General features: G+C 41.9%; 1 long non-coding RNA gene across 1 annotated transcript; it reads right to left on the bottom strand.

Annotated features, from left to right (window-relative positions):
* Nucleotides 1–143: 143 nt before the first annotated feature.
* Nucleotides 144–17911, bottom strand: LOC115460390. Its single transcript, XR_003940476.1, has 4 exons — nucleotides 17901–17911; nucleotides 5540–5554; nucleotides 5183–5187; nucleotides 144–237 (listed from the first exon to the last, which is right to left on the bottom strand). It is a non-coding gene; the product is annotated as an uncharacterized LOC115460390 (long non-coding RNA).
* Between the last annotated feature and the right edge of the window lie 2586 nt (nucleotides 17912–20497).

The raw sequence follows: 20497 nt of genomic DNA, 5'->3' as shown, positions 1-20497 counted from the left end.
ACCTCACTCCACTCCCTAGCTCCACCCACTATCACACCTCTCCCCACAGTCATTCTACAAAATACTTTATTTAAAGAGATACATTTTCTCCTGTACTGTGCAAAATATAAAGCTATCAAATGTAAATGATCAAAACTGACATAATTCAAACACTAAATTGAAAACAAAATTTGTTTCTACCTTTGTTTTCTGGTGATTTTATTTTTCTAATCGTTTTGGTCCTAGTCTCTGTTTCTGCTTCCTTTACCTGTCCTCTTAGAGTTTCTTGGGCCACGGAGCCTTGAAGCACTGCCATTTCTTTCTTCTTTCTGAAGCACAGTAGTTCCTGGTGTCCTCAGACACATCCCCCTACCGGTTACACAGCGTGTTGCCCCAAGTACAATACACAACATATATATTGTAACCAGGCGCCTCTCTTGTGCAGCCAGGGATAGAACAATCTCCTCTAACCACAGGCTCCCGGTACAATGAAGAAACAGATATCCACCAGTAACTTCAAACTCAAGGACTTTATTCCATGCAGGTTTCTAGTACACAGTTCCAACAGCAGCATTCATTCAATTCATCCTCATAGTTAAATCACCAAGCCGCAGTTATACTTTCTATTCTCTTCACCCTCATAATGAGTTCCATATTTTAGGGACTTCTCACACCCAAGGGATTCCACCCTGCTTCATTAGTAAGGTCAGTACTTTAGGGACTTCTTCTTACCCCAAGGATTTTCAGCCTGCCAATACTTCCAAGACTTCAGTACTTTAGGGACCTCCCTGCCCAAGGGTTTTCAGCCTGCAACTTCCTCTCAGACTTCAGTACTTTAGGGACCTCTCTGCCCAAGGGTTTTCAGCCTGCACTGCTTCTCAGACTTAAGTACCTTAGGGACCTCCCTGCCCAAGGGTTTTCAGCCTGCAGCTGCTTCTCACCTTCCTTGCTGCTCTCCTTGAACTGAACTGCTGAGACTCCTTCCCACCTGCCTAATCAATCCCTGGCTTCTGCCTTCACAACCAATCATTCTCCACTCATTAGCTTCTCTACACACCCATACCAGCTGAGTTGAGCATGAGCCTAATGAGGAGCTCCTGCACACAGGGTTTCCTAGCTCTCTTTCCCCCTAGGGGCAGCCAATCTACACATCCTGTCAGCTTATTCCCTTGTCTTCCCCTATTGCAGCTAGAAGTCCAGTCCAGGTTCCTCATCTCACCCCCTGGCTCCTTGTCTGCAATGCCTTCTGGGACTTGTAGTTCAGACTGAAACTGCCTTAACCCAACTATCCTGGATGTGACTTTATCACAATATATAGAATGTGTGTACATGACCCCTGAAGCAAGCGGTACATCTGCCGAAACATAGACCCATGTCGGGTCTCTATTGTTGGTGCCACAATAAAGATGTTTGATCTATACTCCCTGCCTAGTGTTTTCCGTGGATGGTTGTAGAGGAACTTCCTGTTTCTTTCACTTCTGCAGTCAGGAATGTCTGCGTCTAAACATTCGTGCTTCCTCCCCTGCCTTAGCAGGAGTGTCCATTTCCTCAACAGAATGACACCAAAATGACTGTCTCTGGCTGAATGTGGGAGACTTGGCAGGTATGTGGTAGTTAAGGGGGAAACAACTGTCCCAAGGCTCTCATTGCCCGACAACACAAAAACTGTTTTCTCCAGGTCTTTCCAAAAAGAGTCAGTCTACAAGGTTGTGTACTTCTCTTGGAAATCACCTTTATCAGTGTCTTCCCCCAAAACAAAAGTAAACCCAGCACAGGAAAAATGAGTAGACAGCTAACTGCTGTAAAAGAATTTCCAAAAAATAAAGAACAATTCAAAATCATAGTCCTCTTTAGATTATTGTGTTCAGCATGGAGTCTTTATCTGTCTTGTTTTAGCCAAGTAGACTACCTCTTGGATCTCCTTCCAGCCTCAGTACAGAGTGGTTCACCTTCCTCTACTCTTTCTGATCTTCACAGTTTCTTTATGTACCTGGATGGCATCCTGTCTCCTTAGTCTTCCTTGAAAGGAAAGGGGAGATCTAAGCTTTAGTAAAAGGTCGCCTTACTTGTTAAGATATGTGGCATATCACACTGGTAAAAAGAGCTTTCAGGTCTTTAATTCTGCCCAGTGAGTACATTCTTCAGCCAGAATTGCTAAGCCCTATGCCTTCACACAAAACAGCAACATTGATTCAGTTCAGTCACTTTCATCCCATTAATGGCCACATATAAAATACTTTTCTAATTATGTATTTTTTTTTTCTTTCATCTGTTTCCAGTTCTTGCTGCTAGAAGACACAAATGGTTAACGTCAGAGCAGTGCATTAAAATTAAAATTCTTCTGTCATTAGACATGGTCATTTCATGACTGGGAATAAAAATGAATGCTAGCCAAGACAAACCGCAATACTTCTCCCTCACAAAACAAACACAGCCCCACTTTTGAAAACAGTTTGCCAAGCATTTCTCAAAGTCTTTTACAATCTGTAACCTCTAAGACCTTTTTTTTGTATAGTGAAGTAGTGGATCAGAGTTTTAAAAGAAGGGACCTGAGTGTTCCAAAAGTGGGGCCTATTCTTTGGAAAGTAAATGTTTTTGAATGGGAAAAATGACTGAAATTGCTATTCAAATAAACAATAGGGGAACTATATTCAATGAGTTACTGGGTGGGCATGGGAACATAGAATGTTTCCTTTCTGTATCACTTGAGGTTATCAATAGAAATCAAACAAAATAAAACATGGAAAAGAAAATGATACCTTTTTTATTGGACATAACTTAATACATTTCTTGATTAGCTTTCGAAGGTTGCCCTTCTTCGTCAGATCGAAAATAAGCAAATGTGCTAGCTGACAGTGTATATAAGTGAAAACATTCAAGCATTACTATGACAGTCTGACAGGGTGGGAGGATGGGGGTGGGTAGGAGGTATGCATTGGGACATCAAAGCATATCAACTCAAGACATGCCTAACCAGCCTGGTTTGTGAGAAAGCCACAAACAATATGCCTCAGGTAGATTTGTGTAGTTTGGAGACCATATGCTTTGATGTCCCCATGCATACCTCCTACCCACCCCCATCCTCCGTGGACTAACACGGCTACCACACTCCTCTACTGTATCACTTGAGAAATTCTCTCTCTTACAACATTCTGTGTTCTTTATTAAATGGCTGCTTAACTTCTATAATTAATGCATGAAAGATATCACACTAATTGACACGCTGACCCTCAGACGTGGCCATTCTAAAACAGTGTTTTCCAACCAACGCAAGGCATGCCTAACCAGCCTGGATTGTGGGAAAGCCACAAAGAATATGCCTCAGGTAGATTTATGTAGTTTGGAGACTAGGCGGGATATCCTGAAAATCAGATTGATTAGGTGTGCTTCTAAGAGTTGGACAATGCTGCTCTAGAAGATGGGTGAGACACAATGGTAACACAGTGTTAGGAAGATTAAATTTAATTTCATTTTTACTGTTACATGTGCAGATCATTTTTCAAGATTTAAATGCCTCAAAGGGATTCACAACATTTGAACATAATAAAATATAATGAAAGCATAATAAACTTAACACATAACTACGGCTGTCATTCTTCCTAGGTCTGCATATTCCTATATGCAATATAATATAACATGTCAAAATACAATACAAAATCATTAAAAATATTATAAATCACTGTTGCCCAGCAAAAACTAATGAGATACCTTTATTGCTACTTTTAATACCATAACCCCATCTTTCCCAGTTGATCTCTATGAAGCTTCCCCTTTGGTTCACTCTTAGGTGGCAAGTGCAACTTGGCACTGATAGGAGGCCATCTTAACTTTTGTTCTTGATGACCTTAGTAGTATAAAGTAGTATTTTACTTACTTTATAGATAAATGAGCACTTCCATTTATAAAACTGTAAGTTTGCAAGCTTTCAGAAATACTAAAGGCTATACACCAAGCTTTTTCTCCCAAAACACAAAGACTCTGATGCAGTAAGCTGTGATATCCTTTAATGCAGTGATTTACTCAAGATTTAGTACATCTGTTCTATAAGGGTGTAATTTCTTTTAACAAGACACCTGTGCAGGAAGTCTAAATGGCATCTATGTTAAGCCTATTTCAGAATGGAAACATAGGGGTCTTTTATAATTTTACATTAGCGTTTTTAGTGTGTGCTAAAAATTAGCATGTGCTAACCATGTAGACATCAATAATATTCCTATGGGCATCTATACGTTAGCGCATGCTAATTTTTAGCGTGCGCTAAAAACGCTAGCAAGCCTTTGTAAAAATGGCCCATAGGCACTTATGTGTCTTTATAAAATAGGCTCCCAGAACCAGCCCCATTAGCATGCAAACATTCATGCAAAAATTTCCACCCATCCCACAAGAGAGCATATGATGCTGTGAGTGGGGAAACACGTGCATCTAACCTGCTCCGGGGCCCTCAACTTCATCCATCTATATTGTCCACAAAGTAGCGACTGGTTTTGCTCCTAATTATAAAACACATGCCAGTAAATACATGGACAAATTTTTGGCTCAGTCTGGGGAAGCAACGTCAACTATATCAGCTAAGAAAGTGATCGAGCACAAGTTTCTGATTACAAGATGGCGGAGCCCATACTTGAAGCCATGTCTCCGTTTACAGAGGTAGCACTGGCAAAGCTAAATAATGCAGTAGACAGGCCTTAGGACCCTGTTCAGAACAGCTCTTGGGACAAATCACTCATCAGGAGGCGATTTTGGTTGAGACTACTTGACAAACCACGGGTTTCATGGTAGAGGATGATTCCCAAATGGTGTGCGAAGCTTTGGATGACCTCAAAGTTCTAACGCATACTCATGCAGACAAAATAGAGGACCTGGAAAACCAACCCCAGAGAGGGAACCTTTGTTTATGGGGGTTTCCAGAGTTGGTCCCTGAAAATCGCCTCCTCAGTGAAGTGGAGCATTGACTAAAGTTGGAATTGCCACTATGCGAGGGCCTAGCACTGTGTGCTTGGAGCGCGCTCACTGCATTGGAAGGAAATTACCTGGATATCGTTGGCTGAGAATAGTAATTGTGAAATTTCATGATTATGTGCACAAGGTGGAAATGCTCAGACAATACAAATTGAAAAGGGACAATTTGAAATATGATGGCATCCTGTTACGTCTTTTTCAGGATTATTAAGTTGCACTACTTGAAAACAGGAAATTGTTTCACCTGCTCTGTAGTGCACTAGCAGGAAGGAAAATGCATTTCATGTTTTTGTATCCAGCAGTGCTGAAGATATATCATGGGGGCAAGTGGAGAGTCTATAACTTTGATCAGTACACGCAGGATTGCATTAATACCTTGGAGAAGCCCACAGTGTCATGTCCCCTACCTCAACGCAAGCGGCGTCCTCGGGCTGTGCGGGGTCCTGTTGACACGCACACTTGCCATGTGTGTGTAGTTCTTCTCTGGGTTTGTTCAGAGAGCGGTGGTTGCAGGCTCCTTAATTGCTTTGCTTCCATGCACCTGTGTCTGCTCTCTCTCTGCCTGGCTTCCAGGCTCCTTAATTGCTTTGCTTCCATGCACCTGTGTCTGCTCTCTCTCTGCCTGGCTTCCAGGCTCCTTGATTGCTTTGCTTCCACCCACCTGTGTCTGCTCTCCCTCTGCCTGGCTTCCCTTGTTCCTCTCCTATTGGTCTTCCGATTCCTCCTTCCCCTGCTCTTGTCCTATGGCTGTGCTCCTTCTCCCTGCTGGTTCCTGCTGATGTCAGAAGCCAGCACTTTATCAGCTCAGCTCTTCCTGGACTCCATGCTTCGGCTTCTACTTTAGTAGGTGTTACTTGCTCAGTAGTTTGCTTCTTATCTACTTGTCCCTCGTTGCTGATTTTTCCTGTACCTGGATCACTCTCTTGACCTGCTGCCTGCCTACTGACTTTGCCTGTACCTGGATTACCCTCTTGATCTGCTGCCTGCCTACTGACTTTACCTGTGCCTGGATTACTCTCTTGCCTGGTGTTTGCCTATTGACAATGCCTGTTCCTGGATTACTCCCCTGCCTGCTACCTGCCTATTGGCTTTGCCTGTATGTGGATCACTCTCTTGCCTGCTGCCTGCCTGGCTAATACGTTCACCACCCCGCTTCCAGCTCCATCTCGTAATTCCTGCAGGCCGCCCCACACCTAGGGGCTCAACCTGTGGGGAACGGTGGTCAGCGCAGGTGAAACCCGGGGTTGTCCAGCCACCAAGCAGAACCTGGTCCGAGTACCGGGCTCAGCAGCGCTGTACTTGGTACAAAAACTCACAAGTCTGACGCACAGCTCCTACTACTGCTAGAAAGTTATGGTACTTTTTTTACAAAATTACTAAGTTGGATTTTTATTGGACATTATTGTGGATATAATTAGCTTAACATGGGCTAAGGAAATTTCACTATTTCAATGATGGTGGTGATGTTGGGGGCCCCGTGAGGCATATATCATGTGATTTGTGTCAGGTGTTCAGTGCTGCGTGCGTCTGGTAGCGCTATACAAATGCTAATAATAATAATAATTAATAATCAAAAGAGGCTCAAAAAGTCCACTTCTTACACATGGTAAATACAACAAAACAGTGGATCCTAAGTTCACCACAATATTATTAGATAGGAGAAAAAGATCTCGGACGTTACCAGGTCAATTCACCCTGAGCATTCAAACTGGGTGAGAAAATAGAACCCATAGGTGACTGTTGTAATCATTGACCAAAAAATCCTTTCCTTCCACGTTAAACTTTAATAGATACATATTTTGTATTTATAATATTTTCAATGGTTTTTTTCATAAAAAATCTTTGAAAAAAAAGTGACTGTCAATTGGCAAAATTCATCAATTTAAAGTGGCATATCTGTAACCCACTAAATCCCAACAGGCACCCATTTCGCTGCTGCTTCTTCAAGGGATATAGGCCAGTGGTCACCTAAAAGAAACAACAAAAGTCACTCATTTAAAAAACAGTGAAAAAAAACATCAAACATTTCACCTGGCTGTCACAAACATCATGAAACCATGCACAATGCTTCTGCTGCCAGACTGAAAAACTCGGTGGCGGCATCTTAAGAGCCTTGCAACAGGAACTGTAGAGAGAACAAATAGGATATGACATCATCAAAATCACAGGCAGCTTCACATAGAGCAACCCCAATTCACACTAGTGTTCAAACCTATAGGTTCAGGAGACTGTAGGTGGTAAATTCAAAATAATTCCCTTTGTAGCAGGATTCTATCAGTGTTGCCGCTGCACTTTGAAAGGAACACACAATCTATAGCAAAACAAACCAAGTCATTGAAACTGTGTGTTTGAGTCAAACAATGCTGTACCAAAGAGCCCACATTTTCTGCCTGCTAATACATGATCTATATTCAGTAATGCATGTAGAGCCCACATTTTCTGCCTGCTAATACATGATCTATATTCAGTAATGCATGTATGTAAGGCTCTTTTTGTTTTCCCCACATACAGTATATCTTATTGCAGGTGCATCTCAAAACATAAACTACATGGGATGTCAGGCATGTGGTATGATGCTTCAAATGATAGATCTTATTGTCTGCTGGATTCAAGAAACCAGTAGTCTGTTCAGTAATCAAACAAGTCTTAAAGCCCGAGCTGCCACATTTGAAATGACTGACAGGTAGGTTCCATGGTACATCTAAAACATTCATAAGGGTTAACTGAGCAGGAGTCAACAGTTCTTTTAAAATTTTGGCAAGTGAAAAAGCAACCCATAAATATTGAACTTTAAATACAGAATGTGCCTTCATAATATCCCAGTTCCAGTTCTGTAGAATTTATACAGCAGAAGAGGATTTTAAGGTTCAATCTAAGAAGTCTTTTTTCAAATTTAATTACAAGGAATTATCCTCAGAATGTTCTATGTCGAGCTTACAAGAAAGCAAAATATAATAACTGAGTGCTCCTGTTGGGTAACGGACAACAAATAACATCTGATGCAGATTGAAGCACCTATGTAGAGCAATTTATGTCGGGAGGGGATGAGTTGGCAAAAATTATTTATTTATTTAGTTATTTTATTTATTTATTTATTGCATTTGTATCCCACATTTTCCCACCTCTTTGCAGGCTCAATGTGGCTTACAATATATCATGAATAGTGGAAATACATAAGAAAATAGACATTTAGTATTACATAAGGATCTTGGGTAACATGATAGTGATAAAGCATGATAGTAGTGTGTCAAGTAATTATCTTAAGGCAATTCTAGATATGTGTGTTGGAGTTCACATTTGTTGATCTTTGCAGTATGCCTTGTTAAAGAGATGTGTCTTCAGTAGTTTGCGGAAGTTAGTTAGTTCGTAGATCATTTTTTAGTTGCGCGGCAACGCATTCCAGAATTGTGTGCTCAAGTAGGAAAAGGTTGACGCATGCATTAGTTTGTATTTTAGACCTTTGCAGTTGGGGAAGTGAAGATTGAGGAATGTGCGGGATGATTTTGTGGTGTTCCTGGGTGGTAGGTCTATCAGGTCTGACATGTAGGCTGGGGCATCTCTGTGAATGATTTTGTGAACTAGGGTACATCTAGTATTTTTTTTGTTTTGTACATTTGTACCCCACACTTTTTCCCACTCATGGCAGGCTCAATGCGGCAGGCAATGGAGGGTTAAGTGACTTGCCCAGAGTCACAAGGAGCTGCCTGTGCCAGGAATCAAACTCAGTTCCTCAGTTCCCCAGGACCAAAGTCCACCACCCTAACCACTAGGCCACTCCTCCACACGAGGTTTCTTGTCACTTCAAGACCATTTGTTACAGTCTCCTTCACTTGATGAGCGGTTTCTTATATACAAATCTACAACTCCTCTAGTCCTCTGCCCATCCGTTTCTGAAGCACAGTAGTTCCTGGTGTCCTCAGACACATCCCCCTACTGGTTACACAGCATGTTGCCCCAAGCACAATACACAACATATATATAGAATGTGTGTACATGACCCCTGAAGCAAGCGGTACATCTGCCGAAACATAGACCCATGTCGGGTCTCTATTGTTGGTGCCACAATAAAGATTTTTGATCTATACTCCCTGCCTGGTGTTTTCCGTGGATGGTTGTAGAGGAACTTCCTGTTTCTTTCACTTCTGCTGTCAGGAATGTAGGCTGGGGCATCTCCGTGAATGATTTTGTGAACTAGGGTACATATTTTGAACATGATGCGTTGAGTGGTAGCCAGTGTAGCTTTTCTCGTAGGGGTTTAGCACTTTCATATTTTGTTTTACCGAATATGAGTCTAGCTGCTGTGTTCTGGGCTGTTTGAAGTTTCTTGATTATTTGCTCTTTGCAGCCAGCAAAAAGTGCGTTGCAATAGTCTAGATGGCTAAGAACCATTGATTGTACCAGGTTACGGAAGGTGGTCCTTGGGAAGAAAGGTCTCACTCTTTTTAATTTCCACATTGAGTGTAAAATCTTCTTGGTTGTGTTTTTCGCGTGATTCTCAAGTGTTAGGTGACGATCAATGGTAACTCCAAGAATTTTTAGGGTGTCCGAAATTGGAAGTTTCAGGTTTAGTGTGTTGATGGTGGTGAATTTGTTTGTGTTATGTTGAGAGGTGAGTATTAGGCATTGGGTTTTTTCTGCATTGAGTTTCAGCTGGAATGCATCCGCCCATGAGTGCATGATGTGTAGACTTTGGTTGATGTCATTGGAAATTTCCTTTAAATCTTGTTTAAATGGGATGTAAATCATTACATCGTCTGCGTATATGTATGGGTTGAGGTTTTGGTTTGATAGTAGTTTGGCCAAGGGTGTCATCATTAAGTTGAATAAGGTCGGTGAGAGGGGAGATCCTTGTGGAACTCCGCATTCAGGTGTCCATGTGGCTGATGTGGTTGAGTTAGATGTCACTTGGTATGACAAACAAAACTGGGATATTATGAAGACACATTCTGTATTTAAAGATCAACGTGCCAAAAATGTGGCCATCTTTACTTGTGACTGTAACAAGAATGTCGGCCCCATGTGTGCTGGAGGGATATTATGGGGAGGGAGGGTTGATAGGATTCAGGGAGGGAAGTCTAACAGATATAGATAGATAGATAGATAGATAGATAGATAGATAGATAGATAGATAGATAGATAGATAGATAGATAGATACCCATTCCACAAAGGTGTAATTTTATTAAACTTTCCACACAGAAAAGGGCTTTTTATACAATTATGAAACATGTATGCATGTGAGAAGTATGTGCGTGGAAAAAGGCACCTACTTTTACATGATCTATGCACAGGCTTTCCCAGGGGTGTAGCTTGGAAGGAATGGAGTGGAGTTGCAGTGTACATGTATAGAGTCCCTGCACACATTTACACCTTTACACTCTCACCGCCTAACACATAAGTCTCTCGTGGGTTTCTGACGCACTTAGGGAGTAGAAACCCACGAGAGACTTATGTGTTAGGCGGTGAGAGTCTGATATGTACTGAGGGGGAGAGGGATCTTGGGGTGATAGTATCTGAGGATCTGAAGGCGACGAAACAGTGTGACAAGGAGGTGGCCATAGCCAGAAGGTTGCTAGGCTGTATAGAGAGAGGTGTGACCAGCAGAAGAAAGGAAGTGTTGATGCCCCTGTACAAGTCGTTGGTGAGGCCCCACCTGGAGTATTGTGTTCAGTTTTGGAGGCCGTACCTTGCTAAGGATGTAAAAAAAATTGAAGCGGTGCAAAGAAAAGCTACGAGATTGGTATGGGATTTGCGTTCCAAGATGTATGAGGAGAGACTTGCTGACCTGAACATGTATACCCTGGAGGAAAGGAGGAACAGGGGTGATATGATACAGACGTTCAAATATTTGAAAGGTATTAATCCGCAAACAAATCTTTTCTGGAGATGGGAAGGCGGTAGAACGAGAGGACATGAAATGAGATTGAAGGGGGGCAGACTCAAAAAAGATGTCAGGAAGTATTTTTTCACAGAGAGAGTGGTGGATGCTTGCAATGCCCTCCCGTGGGAGGTGGTGGAGATGAAAACAGTAACGGAATTCAAACATGTGTGGGATATACATAAAGGAATCCTGTGTAGAAGGAATGGATCTTCAGGAGCTTATCCGAAATTGGGTGGTGGAGCCGGTGGGGGGAAGAGAGGTTGGTGGTTGGGAGGCAAGGATAGTGGTGGGCAGACTTATACGGTCTGTGCCAGAGCCAGTGGTGGGAGGCGGGACTGGTGGTTGGAAGGCGGGGAATAGTGCTGGGCAGACTTATACGGTCTGTGCCCTGAAAAAGACAGGTACAAATCAAGGTAAGGTATACACATATGAGTTTATCTTGTTGGGCAGACTGGATGGACCGTGCAGGTCTTTTTCTGCCATCATCTACTATGTTACTATGTTACGTGTGAATCCAAATAGGGGTGTGGTCATAGGAGGGGCATGAGTGGGCCAGGGGCATTCCTGGAATTTGTGCAGATCCACACCTAATTTAAGTGTGAGGATTTATACAAGGTTTCAGTTGGGGTAAATCCTCATGACTAAAATTGGACATGGATCCTGGCGCTAAGCGCTATTTTGTGTTTCAATCATTTTTATATGTTTCAATCATTTTTTTTTTGCAAATATGCATAAGAAGCACATACAACACCTGTTAAAGCAACCACATCATACCCCCCAAAAAAACAAAAAATAAATGCCCCCCCCCCCGTACCATCAAGAATAAACACCCTTAGAGAGCGAAGAAAGCAAAAAAGATTAAATATAAGTACATAAGTGTTGCCATACTGTGACAGACCGAAGGTCCACCAAGCCCAACATCCTGTTTCCAACAGTGGCCAATCCAGGTTACAAGTACCTGGCAAGATCCCAGAACAATACAAAACATTTTATGTTGCTTATCCTAGAAATAAGTAGTGGATTTTCCCCAAGTCCATTTTAATAGTGGCTTATGGACTTTTAGGAAACTATCCAAACCTTTGAAAAGCCCCGCTAAGCTAAATGCTTTTACTACATTCTCTGGCAATGAATTCCAGAGTTTAATTACACATTGAGCGAAGAAATATTTTCTCTGATTTATTTTAATTTGACTACTTTGTAGCTTCATTGTGTGCCCCCTAGTCCTAGTATTTTTGGAAAGAGTAAACAAGCGATTGACGTCTACCCGTTCCACGCTGCTCATTATTTTATAGACCTCTATCATATCTCCCCTCAGCCGTCTTTTCTCCAAGCTGAAGGGCCCTAGCTGCTTTAGCCTTTCCTCCTAGGGAAGTCGTCCCATCCCCCTTTATCATTTTTGTCGCCTTTCTCTGTACCTTTTCTAATTCCACTATATCTTTTCTGAGATGCGGTGACCAGAATTGCACACAATATTTGAGATGCGGTTGCACCGTGGAGCAATACAAAGGTATTATAACGTCCTCATTTTTGTTTTCCATTCCTTTCCTAATAATACCTAACATTCTATTTGCTTTCTTAGCCGCCGCTGCACCATGAGCCCTGGAGAGATGCGTATACCCACACTTGGTAGTGTGCAGCAGCCACCAGGGATATGTGCAATTGATGAGAAAGATGTTTCTTTTTTTAGTTTCAATGTATTAGATATGCAATTGTAAATTCTTCTGAAGGACTAATTGTTTGTAATCCGTTTAGAATCTCTTTTGAACTTAGAAGAATATAAGAATAATATAGCATAGCATATACTAAATGAAGTGCAAAAGACAAATTTGCCAAGATTCCATTCCCTGGGGATCTGTGCACCCCCCCTCTTGAATCTCCCATAAGATCAAGAGAATTTTCCATTACCAAGTTGAAGTCTCCAGCTATCACCAAATCAAAAGGGTAGAGGAGCAGTAAATGTTTCAGGAGAGAAGAATAAAATGTAGAGACAAATATGGTGTAGGGCCATAGACCACTAGCAAATAAAACTCTCTACCTTGTGCCTACACCTTAAGGCATAAATAATGCCCAGTCTTATCTTTAAATATCAGGCGTACTTCCACTCCCCCATGGCGTCCTCCTGAAGATGAAAAATATATCTCCCCTACCTAGAGTTGCTTTCAAAATCTGCACCCTGGTTCATAAAATTATCTACTGCAAAGTCCTGGGATACATGACAGACCTCATAGAACTACCAACCAGAAACACAACAGGATCAACACGAATATACCAAGGGCGTAGCCAGACAGCAGATTTTGGGTGGGCCTAGGCAAGAAGTGGGTGGGCACCAAATGTTCTCCCCCACCCCCCCCCCAAGCCAAAAAAATATCTCAGCTGGTGGGAAAATGCTTCTCTCCAAGTTGGTAGTTTGCAGCAGGCATGCACTGAAAACTGAGCATGCGCAGGTGCCGGTCTCTTGGAGAGTAGCGTTTTCGTTACCATCAGGGGGAAGTCTTCAATTGGCAGAGCGTGGGATCCCTACCAGCTACCACTAAACATGTGCTACTGTTGGGTGGGCCTGAACCCTAAGTGGGTGGGCCCCGGCCCACCCAGGCCCTCCTGTGGCTGCGCCACTGGAGCATACCTAAATCTCCACTACCCAAGCTGCAAATGACTCAAATACAAATCAACCTATGCATCCAGCTTTTCCTACATAAGCACACAACTATTGAACACATTACCAAAAGCCGTGAAAACAACTTATGATCACCTAAACTTTCGGAAATCATTAAAAACTAACCTGTTCAAAAAGCCATACCCTACCGACCCAACTTAAATGCCTGCTGTACCCTACAACACAATGAAACCAAAGCTCGTAATGGACATATAATAACTCTTCCTCTCTACGATTCCCTAATGTGTCTGTACACACGAACCTTATTCTACCACAACATTACTGTATTTGTTCATACCGGAATTGGTGACCGCCTTTAGGGTACTATGTAAGCCACATTGAGCCTGCAAATAGGTAGGAAAATGTGGGATACAAATGTAACAAATAAATAAATAAATGCTCTGCATCAGTGAGATGTGTTTCTTGTAACTAGCAAGCGATATCAGTTGCACGCCTTTGTACAGCATCCAAGATTTTTGTACATTTTATAGGGGACATAAATCCCCCCACATTCCAAGAAGCTGTTTTACAAGTGTTAGCCATCATGTTTGTCTATTGGGAAACCAGAACACAAGAAACATTGTGTAACGGTGCTATTGGCAAGCCCAGCTCCCACTCCTAATAGCCTGAGTATCAACAGTACATGGCTGCCAAACTAAAAACCTAAAGATAAATGTAAAAAGTCTCCCAGGGTGTATGATGTATAAAAGTAAACAAACCAAACCCACCTGCACACCTTCCAACCTCACCCTTCCAGAAATCCACCCCCTTATCCCCAGTCCCACCCCACCAAATGCATCTACAAGCCGCAACATCTAGCCAATGCTATAGGCTTGCTGAAGTCACTACTTAATGTTCAGAAGACCCCTCCCCCGCCCCACTCCCAGCCCCCATCACACTAATTGCACCCAAGATATAAATGAAGCACAGAGGTACAGTCCCATCCATTAAATCTTAAATCTGTTCAAGGTGATAACATGAAGTCATGATATCTATAGAGGCATCTCAAAAAACTCTCTGAGCAACACTCTTTTATTCAATCTATAGTTAGATGTGGGGCTTTGATCAAACATAAATTTTATTATATAAATAAAAATAGCCTCAACAGCCCAGGGAACCTAACATTAGGACTCCACTGAAATGGCTAACATCATAGGCTCCTCTCACTTTCCGAAAAAAATCACAGAAATCAAAAAAACTCCCGAACACTACTTACTCAGGGAGAAAAAGATTCTATGAACAAAAAATGGAAAGCGGAATGTTTTCCAATATCAAAAAATGATCAAAGTCTACACTCCCCTCTATATTGAATATAAATGGATCTGAAAAACCCTAGTATCCACTATTAAACCTTCTTAGATGAGATTAAACTGAAGGATATCAAAAGCAGAAAACAATATGCAGTTGCAATGTTAGTCACTCATCACCTAACAACCATTGCAAACTCAAAAAATAGATGACTTAACTTAAATTGTTGTTTAATAACTCTTCTGGAGTACTTTGTCTTGACTCAAAGTAGCAAGAAGTAGTGTCTCAAGTTCCTGCCTCGATCTTTCCAGTCTCATTTAGAAGAAAGTCTTGAAAACAAATATGATTCATCACGTCAATCTTTCAAGTGGGTGTAAGCTTTCAATCTCTCTCACTCACAATGCCATATAACTTTTCTTGACAGCAAGGGACCCCACTGTTTCGCAACCTTCATCAGGAGAAATACAAAAAACAAAAACTGTTTTTCTTTTCTTTTCAATCACAAAGAGCTGCCTGTGCCTGCAGTGGGAATCGAACCCAGTTCCCCAAGACCAAAGTCCACCACTCTAACCACTAGGCCACTCCTCCATTATATGGTGACTAAAGTGGCCAAATTGTGCATGCAACATAATTGTTCAACAAGACAATCAGCGCTAATAATTGGCCACTATTAAGCAATTATCGTCACTAATTAGAATTTGCATGCGTAACTTTCTAAGCGTATTCTGTAAAGTGATATGTGTAAATTCTTATGCATAGATCTCAAAAGGGGCTGTGGCCATAGGAGGGGCATGGGTGGGTCATGGATGTTCCTAAAAATTTACACGCACTGTTATAGAATACACTTTCCCTCTTTATATTGCAGTTAACTGGATAGCACCTTTGGTCAGCACTGATTGCAGATATTCAGCATTGGCCGGTATCTGGATACTGCCCTGAATATTCATTTACATTAACTGTAGCAGCCAAGGTTTAGGATCAATGCTCACTACCATGGCTCAATATCAGAGGGACAATTTATATATTTCTGATTTAAAAAACTACATCACAAAGGGATACTGCTGGAATGCTGCAGCATTATAAAAAGGGACAGGAAATTTCACGAGCAAACAACGATTGGGGAATCGAAGTGTAGCTGTAAAAGTTTTATTGGTTGGTCAAAATAGACTTGACACAATTTGTGTTTCGGCAACTAGACCTTCATCAGGAGTCTCAATCCAACCAGTGTCCAGTATTATTGTGAGCAGTGCAGTGCATGATTTCACACGTTATCTATTCTGTTACAGTTGTTCCCACATATGGGGATGTTAGTAGTATTTAAGAGTGGATGCTGAGCATACTTATCAACCTCTGCAAAAATTGGCTGAATGGTCGAAATTATAGGGTTGGATTTAGATTTTTTGATATATGCCCAAGGTAAGAATCTTAGGACCCTGTTTACTAAGCAGTGCTAAGTGCGTGTTAGTATTTTTAGCACATGCTAAACACTAACAGGCTTATTTTTGAAAGAGAAAGGCGCCCATCTTTCAACACAAATCGGGAGATGGGCGTCCTTCTCCCAGGGTCGCTCAAATCGGCATAATTGAAAACTGATTTTGGGCATCCTCAACTGCTTTCCGTTGCGGGGAAGACCAAAGTTCACGGGGGCGGGTCGGAAGCATAGCGAAGGTGGGACTGGGCCGTGCTTAACACATGGGCATCCTTGGCCGATAATGGAAAATAGAAGGGCGTCCCTGATGAATACTTGGCCGACTTTACTCGGTCCTTTTTTTTTTACGACCAAGCCACAAAAATGTGCCCGAAATGACCAGATGACCACTGGAGAGAATCTGGGATGACCTCCTCCTACTCCCCCAGTGGTCACTAACCCCCTCCCACCCTCAACAAAAATTTTTAAATATTTTTTCCAGCCTCGATGCCAGCCTCAAATATCATACCCAGCTCAAACACAGCAGTATGCAGGTCCCTGGAGCAGTTTTAGTGGGTGCAGTGCACTTCAGGCAGGCGGACCCAGGCCCATCCCCCCCACCTGTTACACTTGTGGTGGTAAATGTGAGCCCTCCAAAACCCATCACAAACCCACTATACCCACATCTAGGTGCCCCCTTCACCCGTAAGGGCTATGGTAGTGGTGTACAGTTGTAGGGAGTGGGTTTTGGGGGGGCTCAGCACCAAAGGTAAGGGAGCTATGCACCTGGGAGCTTTTTCTGAAGTCCACTGCAGTGCCCCATAGGGTGCCTGGTTGGTGTCCTGGCATGTCAGGGGGACCGGTGCACTACGAATGCTGGCTCCTCCCATGACTAAATGGCTTGGATTTGGTCGTTTCTGAGATGGGCGTCTTCGGTTTCCATTATCGCCGAAAATCGGGGATGACCATCTCTAGGGACGACCTAAATGTTGAGATTTGGGTGTCCCCAACCGTATTATCAAAATGAAAGATGGGCGCCCATCTTGTTTCGATAATACAGGTTTCCCTGCCCCTTCGTGGGGACGTCCTGCGAGGACACCCTCAGGAAAACTTGGGTGCACCATTCGATTATGCCCTTCCACATCACCCATAGGAATATATGGGTGACTCTAGCATTTAGCGCACGCTAAAAACGCTAGTGTGGCTTAGTAAACAGGGCCCTTAATAGAATATGAGAGAACCTATCTGCTTCAATTTGCATCTATAAAGGAGATCTGGATAAATCAATAGCAGTTATCCAGGATGAATGTTGGTGTAGTAAGAAAGCCACATGATAATCTAAAAAAATGGGAAATTTACCCCGCCTCTATTTGTAATAGCTTTCAATCTTTTTAAAGGAATGTGAGGAGGTTGCCAGAGAATGTAGTAAAAGCGGTTAGCTTAGTGGGTTTTAGAAAAGGTTTGGATGGCTTCCTAAAGAAAAAGTCCATAGACCATTATTAAAATGGACTTGGGGAAAATCCACTGCTTAAAGCAACATAAAATGTATTGTACTGTTTTGGGATCTTGCCAGGTACTTGTGACCTGGATTGGCCACTGTTGGAAACAGGATGCTGGGCTTCAATGGACCTTTGGTCTGTCCCAGTATGGCAATGCTTATATACTTATGCTTATTTGCCCATAGGAATTTAGACAAAATAGTCTCATTGGCTTTATATGTGCTATGCTGTAGAAGGAAAGGCAGCATACAGAGTATGTAGGTCACCTTTGGAACTATCTCCATTTTTATTGTCTCCAAGCGCCCCCACCAGGTTAAACGTAGAGGAGACCATTTCTGTGTCACATCTTTAGTGATCTTCAAAATATAAGCACTGTTCAGTCATATGGGGGGGGGGGGGGGGGGGGAGGGAGGGGATTCTATATATGGCATCTAAAATTACCACGCGGTAACCAATTCCGCCTAGGCTTATTCTATAAAATCCACTTAGATTTGAGCATGGTATATAGAATACACATAGTGGCAGTTCAGTGCAACTAAAACTACATGCCCCCCATTTACACCAATGAAAATGTGGTGTAAACCCCTGCACATAGATTTAATCACATTGGATCATATGCTATAACTATGCACTTAAATTTTGGAATGCCCATGAAATGCCCATCTCCCTGCCCCTAACAACACCTTTTTGCTGCACACAATTTAGGCACAGTGCATTACAGAATACGCTTAGCGATTTATGTGCATTAATTCTTGTGCTCATTATTGCTTGCTAAGAATTTTTAACAACATTTATCAGCTTGTTAAATCAATTAAGTTATGCACATTGTTATAGAATGCGCCTGGATTTCCGCTCAGAAACCTAGGCACGTTATATAGAATTCAGGGGGTGATATCTTCAATAGAAGGACCAAAGCATATGCCTAAATACTTCATAAACTGTAGGGCCCAAATGAATTTATAGAGAGTTATCTCATGTTTGATTATCTGCGCAGTTAATGGGCATCAGTTCAGTCTTAGTGGCATTCAATTTATAACCAGATAAAGCAGAATATTTGGAAATAATATCCAAAAATCACAGATATAGATGAGGGAGTAGTATAAAGTAACACATAATCTGCATAAGCAGATACTTTGGCCATATGCTAACCAAAAGGAACAACCTGGACATTTGGAGATTGCCAAATAGCAAGTAAAAAAGGTTCCAGAACCAAATTAAATAATAAAGGCGATAATGGGCAGCCTTGGTGAGTAGGGTGAAAAGAGTCTGAGACAATGTTATTTCATTGGATTCTAGTAGTAAGTTTAGCTTATAGTGTTTTGACCACATCAATAAATTCTGGAGAAAATACAAACCACTGTAAAACATAAAAACACATATTCCCATTCAACATGATCAAAAGCCTTCTCGGCATCAAGACCAATAGCTACAATTTGTTCTGATGATAACTGACTTTGTAACAATACATTGGTAACTAGGTGGGTGTTATCTGAGGAAAGTCTACCAGGCATGAATCCAATTTGGTAAGTATTAATTTGGGTAATACAGTAAGTAAACGTTCAGCTATTATTTTTGCAAATATTTTAGCATCAATATTTATAAGCGATAAGGGATGATAACTCTGTACTAGGAGAGGGACTTTATCAGGTTTTAAATAGAACTATAATAGTGGCTTCAGTGAAGGAACCACGAATGTCCCCAGACTGAATGAAGTCATTATAAAATGAACTCAGCTTGAGTATCAACAAAACAAGGATGAAAACGTGAGAGAGAATTCCACAGTGAGCCCATCTGGGCCTGGGTTCTCTTTAAGGGTCATGTTTTTCAAAGCAGATAGGACTTCAGGTTCAGTAATAGGGTCTGAGATTCCTATATTGTCATCTAAAGTAAGGGTGGGATGTTTTAGAGCATCAAAAAGAGAAAGGTCAGCTTTTAAAAAATCTACATCAGCTGTATATAATTTAGTGTAGAGGGCCTTGAATTTGTTAGCTATTATCAATATTGTTAGTAAAAACATTATCACTTTTATCTTTAATAGCAGAGATAGTCTTACACTCATGTCTAGCTTTCAAGTAATTAACTAATAAGTAACCAGACATTACTTTCAGAGTAATATTTGGCTGATTGCATACATAGTTCTTTGCTAGCCTGTTTCCCTAAAAGAGAATTGTATTGAAAGCGAGTCTTCCATAAATGATCAAGTATTTGCATATCAGAAGGAATAGCCTGATGCAAATTTTTTAGACTTTTATTGGAAGTGGCTAGGTTACATAAGTCATCATTATTCTTCTTATGTGTAGATGCAGAAAAGGATATTATTGTGCCTCGGATAAATGCATCCCATATCATTTTCCAGGAGGAGTCTTACAGTGCATTAAACTGAAAATATTCCTTAATGGCATTAGGGACTAGTTCTTGAAAATCAAGTTGAGCAATCAAAGAGGCATTGAAACGCCATTGAGGCCACGTTGGAGGGTGACCTACAGGGGCAGACTGACCATTTGGGTAAACGGGCTGTGCCTGAGGGCCCAGAGGCTCTAGGGGGCCCAGAGGCTTTGCCCGGTTGCTGGTCACCACCGCATACTATAGTTCTACCTTGAAAACCCCTGGTGGTCTAGTGGCATCTATGGGGGCAGGAAAGAATCCCACTCTTTCCTGACTGCTGCCACTAATCTGCCTGTGCCTGGCGCTCTGTGTTTTAAAAATAGCTGCCGAGACCTGTGAGACTACCGCGGGAAGTCTCGGCAGCCATTTTGAAAACATGGTGGCACCTGCCCCAGGCCCAATAATGACAGCAGGCAGGAAAGAATGGGTTATTTCCTGCCCCCGAAGAAGCCACTAGACCACCAGGGCCCTTCAAAGTAAGACCCAC

Source organism: Microcaecilia unicolor, chromosome 1 (assembly GCF_901765095.1).
Source record: "Microcaecilia unicolor chromosome 1, aMicUni1.1, whole genome shotgun sequence".
Classification (NCBI taxonomy): Eukaryota; Metazoa; Chordata; class Amphibia; order Gymnophiona; family Siphonopidae; genus Microcaecilia; species Microcaecilia unicolor.
The sequence above is the reverse complement of the archived record's forward strand: the minus strand, read 5'-3'. Positions and strand labels throughout refer to the sequence as shown.